Genomic DNA, 8945 nt, shown 5'->3' on the forward strand with positions numbered 1-8945 from the left:
CTGTCTCATACATAAGTTCATTAGTGTCATATTTTAGATTCCACATGTAAGTGATACCATATGTTATTTGTCTTTCTGTTTCTGACTTCCTAAGTATTCTTTTTACTGCTAATGTAGATTGAAGTGTTTATTTAACTTCATTTTCAGAACATTTGTATAGACATGTTATTAATTTTTAAAATATTTATCCTGTTTTCTGCAAGCTTTTTATTATTTGCAATACTTGTGGTTTCTTCAGGATTTTCTATATACAAAAGTATGTTATCTCCAATATAATTTGACTTTTTCCTTCCCACTCTGAATGCTGTGTTTTGTTTTGTTTTTTTTTTTTTAACAACAACAACAGCAACTCCTTTTCCTTACCTGATTGCCCTGGTTATAGAACTGCCAGTATAATATTGGGCCAAAGTGTGGAATAGACATCCTTGTGTTGTTCCCAATCTTAGTGGTAAAGCTTTCATTTTTTTATTATTAAATATCATGTTAGCTTTGGGTTTTTTACGGGTACCTTTGATTGAGAGAGTTCTCTTCTGTTCTTAGTTATTGTTTTTTTTTAACCCCTATTATGAAAAAATGCTAGATTCATGAAAGTGCTTTTTCTGCAGGCAGATGTGTTTTTTGTCCGTTATTCTATTAAAATGGTAGAATGTTGATTGACTTTCATATAATAAACCAGCATAGCGTACCTCCACAGATCCCACATGATCATGGTATATAATCTTTTTTATAAATTGTTAGATTTGTTTGTAAGTATTTTTTTGAGGATTCTTGCCTCTATATTCTTAAAGGATATCAATTGTGGTGTGTGTGATATCTCTGTCTGATATTGGTATTAGAGAAGTTCTGGCATCACTTTGCCTGCTACATGTGGAAGAGACATGTGGAGTGCAGGATGAAGCATTGTTGGATTCAAGTTTAGTCAGGATTAGGGGGAGAAATTTAGGATATATCTGTGTGGAATTGGGGTGAGATTATCAACAGAGTTCATTCTCAATTTGCGAGGCCTGTGTTAAGTTCTTGACATTGAATTTTCCTGTTTGTTAACTATGTATAGATACTTTATACTTCGAATTTGCTACCTATTTTCATTATTAACATTTATGAAATTAGTATGTGTGAATCGGTTGTAATGTGCATTTAAGATACATTTTCTTCCAATTTTGCTACAAAACAAGATGCCACTGAATAGCTGATGCTTTTTTAAAAGAGCTATTAACCTTAAGTCTAAGAAATAAGCATTTTTGTCTTTAAGATACAGAAACAGATTTAAAAGTTATAAATTTGTCCAAAAAGATGCAGCTGATGTGTAGCTAACTAAGAATTCCAGCTTAATATCATTGACTCTGAAGTCCATGTTCCTAAACACTGTACAATAGTGCTTTTGTAAAAATACTCTTCTTTTACATGTGATACACCTAATGATCAGTGGTGTTGTGTTTTATTTTTTTTTTCTTTTTTTAAATAGACAAGATTGAAATCAACATGGGACAAAGCTACGATTCTAGAGTCATGTAGACTTGTAGTCATAGTTTTTTCAGATGTCATTTAGTCTATTTGACACTCAGTGTTTTTATCTGTAAGATAAGGGTGTTTATAACTACCCTAGAGTTTTGGAGATAATCAAATAGCACATTTTCCCGTACTTAACTAATATGTAGTATGTTTATACTTAGGTGGCAGTTTATATAAAAAAAGGACTGGGACTGTGGCCACACCCTTCAAGAATAAAAGATAATTTAAAATATGGAACCACAATGTATGTTATGTGAAGAAGAACAAGAGCCAGAATCACAGAAAAGCACTGGAGTAAGCAAACAAGTAGATGATGAAGATATTGAACTGATCTTGGTTGGAGTGGAACATGTAAATGAAGATGCTGATGTGATCTTTGTTCGGATGACCTCGAATTCAAAACCAGTCGTTTCAAACATACTGAACAGAGTTATCCCAGGTTCATCTTCAAGGAGAAAAAGGTCTGGTCACTTCAGGAAAGATAATGCTCACAAATTACAGCCCGTTAGTCATGTGACTCCTACATCAGAAGCAAGAGACTGTCTTGCCAGTTTCTGACTCTGAATCAAGATCAGCAGCTAGTCCTATTATTACTGAGCCTTCGTCTAAAGCTGATTATAAAAATATTTCTCCACAAATAGTGCCTAATGGCTTTTCAGAGTAATGTTCTCCTTTGAGTACCTTCACAAGTTCATTGCAGCATCTAGCAGAAACTGCTGGAGATATGAATAAAAGTCCTTGTGTGTCAAAGTGACTTTGCACTTTTGAATCAAATAGCACAAATATCAAAAGGTCTAAGCTCAGTGATGGAATTATAGGGAACATTGTTTAGCTTTGTCCCCTTCAGGTATTTTTCATACAGTGAATACTCAGCAAAGCACACCGGACAGTGTTCACACCTCACTAAGCCATGTTCAGAAGGGAGAAATTTGTCTAATAGCTTTTCCAAAGGATAATGTTCATTGCAAGCCTGTAAGCCCTTTGGGGAAAACGGTCTGACAAAAAATGACTTTCCAAGTTTAGCAAGTCAAAACAAGATTCTTGATGCCACAGAATGAAATCTGGTTGTGTAACTTCATGACTTCTACTATAGACACCATAAAGGAGATGAGCAGCAAGAAACTGAAGACTCACACAGCTTTGAAATGTCTGTCAGCTGCTTGAAAGTTTTAAAACATGTCAAGTTTATGAATCACATGTAGCACCATTTGGATCTTCAAAGGCAGAGATGTGACAGCTGGGAAAATCAAACCACCTGCCAGCACAGGAACTGCCAGTTTCCTACCCCCTTCCAGCTACAGTCTTACACTGAAAGTGTCCACACTTCCCAGGAACACTCTGCAGTCTGTAAAATCTGTGAATTGTCCTTTGAGACAGATCAGGTTCTCTTACAGCACATGAAAGACCATCATAAGCCTGGTGAAATGCCCTATGTATGCCAGGTTTGCAGTTACAGATCACCATTCTTTGCAGATGTGGATGGACATTTCAGAGCATACCATGGTAACACTAAGAATTTGCTTTGCCCGTTTTGTCTCAAAATTTTTAAAACTGCAACAGCATACAGACGTCATCATAGAGGGCACTGGGAAAGGAGTTTTCACCAGTGTTCCAAATGTTAGTCACAGTTTTTAAATTTCAAAGAGAAAATGGAGCACAAGACCCAGTGTCATCAAATGTTTAAGAAGCCAGAACAGCTAGAAACCTCCTGAAACAAAAGTTGTTATTCAGATATCACTGGAACCTCTTCAATCAGGATTGGTGGAAGTAGCATCCGTTATGCGGAGTATTGTGAACCATTACCCCACAAATCCAAAAGTAGGAGTTTAAAACACACACACACACACACACACACACACACACACACACCAGTTAATTCTACTTTCAGTAAGTCTGAAGCAAGTATTTCAGTCAAAGTTTAAACCCCATTTAAAAAAAAATCCAAATTATAGCATTATTCAATAGTATCAAATATAGTGAAACCAATGGGGAATTTATGTGTTTTTTTTTTTTAACTTCATGAAATACTGTTTTGTTTGACCTAAATGTTGAGATGTTATTTAAAAATATATTACCTATTTTTCATGTTATTGTCTTCATACATAAAAACATATGCATGTATGCTTGTGCATGAGAGACAGAGAATGAGAGGGGAGAGGGAGGAAAAGTAACAACCTATTTTGGTATTTCATGTTATTTGTAAGTCTGAAAGTTCTACTATACATATAATCTGTAGAGTGTTTTAGCAACGTAATTTTCAACTATTTTCATGCCTTGAAGATCTCAGTATTAACTATATAGCCAGATTGGAATGGCTTTATTATGGTATGGTCCAGTTTGCTGCTGAAATCTCCGAAGTGCCTCTGTTGTGCTGATCTAAGATAACCTGGCTCCAAAAGCCTTGTGTGGAGACTTTAATTGAGAAGGTGTGATGTGAGTTTGGAACACACATGGGATTTACTGAATGGAGAGCTGTGGCTTCTTGTCCCAGTTGAGGAAGAGGCATACATTCACTCCAGGAATGGAGCCAAGGCAGAGGGAACACTGTCTCAGAGTTTATTTACCTAGCCTAGGGACATCTCAAGGAAGCCAATCATTAAAATGCCTGTGTTTGGTGAGGTACCCCTGGAAGCATCAAGCAGGCCCTGCATATAATTCAGTTGGAGAAGCAGAGATAGTTAATTGAATGAGGCCTGGTGCCCGTGGACCTCCTGTTGAGTGATCAAAAGGGGAATTTGATTCATTCTGTCCCTTATCCCATTTGGCTGGCCTTTAGTCAGAGTGCAGTAGCCATATCTGTCTCAGTCACAGTAGTAAAGCAAATTAAGGTTTCCAAGGAAACAAGCCTCGTTTTCCAGTGTGATTTGCACTGGACCCATAGTTTTAACTGAAAAAGATCAAACACAGAGAATCTGTTCAGCTTATGAACTGGGCTAAACTTAGTTCTCTTACTCTTAAGCTACGATGGAGTTGTCCAAGAATAGTAAATGTAGTGGATAAAATTGGTCCAGGGTGATTAAACACTTTATAGAACTTTTCCTTACCTTTTCCAGTTACAAGTGTCTTACCCTAGTTATACATGTGAAGATTTCAGTTTTGTATCTTATCTTACCTTGGAGGTGAATGTATTACAGTTGACAGTTAATTCTTTGTGTGTGTAATTTCCCATTTTATCAAACTAATACTGAATTTTGGTATTACTTGACACAGTCTTATGTGCAGGGATTGTCTCATTTATTTCAGTAATTATCAGGTCATAGAGTTATTATCCTTCCTTTAATCAATCCAACTTTCTAATCTATGATTATACTTGTGGACACCTTTTTTCTTGCGGTCTTCAAGGGCTGTTTCACAAACCTGCGGGGTACCCACTAAATATTGGTCCTGAACATCAGCACACTTAGCTGCCTCTGTGGGTTCCTGGAGTTGAGTCTCCTTCAGTTCAGTCTCTCAGTCGTGTCCATATCTTTGCGACCCCATGAATAGCAGCATGCCAGGCCTCCCTGTCCAACACCAACTCCCAGAGTTCACTCAGACTCACGTCCATCGAGTCAGTCATGTCATCTAGGTATGTCATTGTCTTTCATCCCCTTCTCCTCCTGTCCCCAATCCCTCCCTGCATCAGAGTCTTCCAATGAGTCAGCTCTTCACACGAGGTAGCCAAAGTACTGGAGCTTCAGCTTTAGCATCATTCATTCCAAAGAAATCCCAGGGCTGATCTCCTTCAGAATGGACTGGTTGGATCTCCTTGCAGTCCAAGGAACTCTCAAGAGTCTTCTCCAACACCACAGTTCAAAAGCATCAATTATTTGACGCTCAGCCTTTTTCACAGTCCAACTCTCACATCCATACATGACCACAAGAAAAACCATAGCCTTGAGTAGACAGACTTTAGTCAGCAAAGTAATGTCTCTGCTTTTGAATATGCTATCTAGGTTGGTCATAACTTTTCTTCCAAGGAGTAAGCGTCTTTTAATTCCATGACTGCAATCACCATCTGCAGTGATTTTGGAGCCCCCAAAAACAAAGTCTGACACTGTTTCCACTGTTTCCCCATCTATTTCCCATGAAGTGATGGGACCGGATGCCATGATCTTCGTTTTCTGAGTCTCCCTAGGCATTATTTAATGCCATCCCTTCTCCACTTCTGGCACAGATACCTAGCAATCTCTGTGCACCATTCAAGGAAACTGGGATCCTAGCTGTGGACCTATGCCAGGAGAAATATCTCCATTTCCCTCCATTTCCCTCTTCCTTTCTCCTCCTCTTTTTATTTAAATTCTCTAAGAGGGAGTTCTCCCTCCTCAATTTATTTAAATTATCTAAGCCTTCACAAAATGCTGCAAAGTGATAATCACCAAGGGGTTAGCATCCCTCTCAGATCTGAAGAGGAAGGACTACAGATGACTAAGCTGTAGAGAGTCTATTGTCTGCATTTTAAGTAATTTCTTGAGTGTAAATATTTTGTATTTATTTACTCAATGCTTGGTTGATTGATTTGCACTTTGAATATTTTACTAGGTCTTTCCAGTTAGTTTCCTTGGGTCAAAGCACTTTGCTAAGTGTTAGTTTAAACCATTTTTCTTAGGTTAGAAAGAGTGTGTGTGTGTGTGTTCCGGTCTCAGGTGAAAAATTCTATGTATAAATAAATGTGTAGACTTTTGCATACTTATCACTTTTATTCTATTTCTGTTGTAAAAATATGAAATATTTTAGTTGTGTGTTTTTATTGTTGCTTAGTGTTATCAACACTGTTACTGTTGTTTGCTCTGAAGTATGCTCCTAAGGAGTACAAGTTGTTATTTATTGCCAACTAAAAAGGTTCCAGTGATATGGTCCCTGACTGCCTCCTCTTTTCCATTCTCTGTCATTCTACTCTACTATTTTCCCCACTGGTGCACTGTTTTTGACAACACTGGCCTTGCTTTTCCTCAAGCAAAATCCATTTCTTCCCGATACAAAGACTTTGCAAATGCTGTTCTGGAAATGCTCTTCCTGTCCATTACCAACTCCCGGAGTTCACTCAGACTCACATCCATTAGGTCAGTGATGCCATCCAGCCATCTCATCCTCTGTTGTCCCCTTCTCCTCCTGCCCCCGATCCCTCTCTGCATCAGAGTCTTTTCCAATGAGTCAGTTCTTCACATGAGGTGACCAAAGTACTGGATTTTCAGCTTTAGCATCATTCTTTCCCAAAAAATCCCACGCTGATCTCCTTCATAATGGACTGGTTGGATCCCCCTGCAGTCCAAGGGACTCTCAAGAGTCTTCTCCAATACCAGAGTTCAAATGCATCAATTCTTCTGTGCTCAGCCTTCTTCACAGTCCAACTCTCACATCTATACATGACAACTGATAAAACCATAGCCTTGACTAGATGGGCCTTTGTTGGCAAAGTAATGTCTCTGTTTTTCAATATGCTATCTAGGTTGGTCATAACATTTCTTCCAAGAAGTAAGTGTCTTTCAATTTCATGGCTGCAGTCACCATCTGAGGTAATTTTGGAGCCCCCCAAAAATAGTCTGACACAATTTTCACTGTTTCCCTATCTATTTCCCATGAAGTGATGGAACCAGATAACATGAGCTTCGTTTTCTGAAAGTTGAGCTTTAAGACAACTTTTTCACTCTCAATTTTCACTTTCATCAGGAGGCTTTTTAGTTCCTCTTCCCTTTCTGCCATAAGGGTTGTGTCATCTGCATATCTGAGGTTATTGATACAGCTCCCAGCAATCTCGATTCCATCTTGGGCTTCATTTAGCCCGGTGTTTCTCATGATATGCTCTGGACAGAAGTTAAATAAGCAGGGTGACAAAATACAGCTTTGAGGTACTCCTTTTCCTATTTGGAACCAGTCTGCTGTTCCATTTCCAGTTCTAACTGTTGCTTTGGGTCCTGCATACAGATTTCTCAAGAGGTAGGTTAAGTGGTCTAGTAATCTCATCTCTTTCAGAATTTTTCATTGTTTATTGTGATCCACACAGTCAAAAGCTTTGGCATAGTCAATAAAGCAGAAATAGATGTTTTTCTGGAACTCTCTTGCTTTTTCCATTATCCAGCAGGTGTTGGCAATTTGATCTCTGGTTCATCTGCCTTTTGTAAAGCCAGCTTGAACATCTGGAAGTTCATGGTTCATGTATTGCTGAAGCCTGGCTTGGATAATTTTGAGCGTTACATTACCAATGTGTGAGATGAGTGCAACTGAGCTTCACCGATACTGTCCAAATCACACAATAAAATCTCCAATCCCCACCTTTTCCTCCTCCTCCTTAAAGCCACTTTAAGTCTCTACCCTCTTTTTCCATCTCCAGCCTAAACTTCCTGCTGCTGTTGCTGCTTCAGCCTAAACTTCCTAGATTTTCAGAAAAAAAAAGAAAGAAAGAAAGAAAGAAAGAAAAACAACTTAGAAGAGATAATAACATCAACACTTTTCTTCATAGAATTAACTTGAGTAAGATAAGTTACTGGGCCTGCAAATAATACTTAATAGTGAGTTGAGTTCTTTCAGGAGCTTTCTCTGTTTTTCTATTGATACCTCTATCGATATATATTTTTTTCAGATAATGTCACTTTGTTTTGTTTACAATTATATTGAAGATTACTATTTTGTTATTGTTCTTTGTGAATTTCCTTGTCTGTTTTTCTTGTCCTTTCAGATAAAATTTATTAGTTTATTAATGTTGCCAAGAACTTGTAAGTAAAATTAATATTTATAGAAATAAATTTTTAAAAATTATTTCTGCTCTGTCTTTTTAAAAATAACATGGCATATTTTTAGTTAGTATTTTTTTTTTTTTAATAATCTTATTGTGTTTGTCAGAACTTCTAAACAGTGATGTGTAAATGGGTTTTCTTGTTCTTAATACCCTCAAAGGCAGTGAGTTTTTGGCTAAATAAAATTATATTTCTGTTTTTAGTATTTAAAGAGAATTGTTTTATTGGATATTTTACATCTGTTGAGCCATTTACTTTTGTTTCTCTCTTGCTTTATTTTTCTTCCTTTATTCCCTTGCCTCTCTTCCTCTTTCTTTCCTTCATTCTTCCCCTTTTTTCCCCAGGCTTTTGTTTGCCTGGACCTTTCCTGAAACAAAAGTAATTCCAATCATGGTTGAATATTACCCTCTCAGAATCGCATTCCATTTCTCATTTCTAGTATTGGAATTAACTTCCTCTTCTCCCTTGTTAGATTTGGCACCGTTGTATCAATGTTTCTGAATCTTTTTCCCCAAGAAGCAGCTCTTGTTTTATTATCCCAACAATATTTATTTTTGTTGTTTCTATTTTTGTTTCAATTCATATATACTTTCCACTTTCTTTAGGATTTTTTATAACCTTGTATTTTCAAAGCTTTCTTTACATATTTTTATCGAATATATATTTGATTTAAATTGTCATTTTCAGATGTATATCAGAGTGATTTAGTTATGGAGATAC

General features: G+C 37.1%; 1 pseudogene; it reads left to right on the forward strand.

The window, feature by feature from the left end:
* Positions 1 to 1743: 1743 nt before the first annotated feature.
* LOC108634801 lies at positions 1744 to 3342 on the forward strand (annotated as a pseudogene).
* The last annotated feature ends 5603 nt before the right edge of the window (positions 3343 to 8945 follow it).

The sequence above is a fragment of the Capra hircus genome, unplaced genomic scaffold (genome assembly GCF_001704415.2).
Source record: "Capra hircus breed San Clemente unplaced genomic scaffold, ASM170441v1, whole genome shotgun sequence".
Classification (NCBI taxonomy): domain Eukaryota; kingdom Metazoa; phylum Chordata; class Mammalia; order Artiodactyla; family Bovidae; genus Capra; species Capra hircus.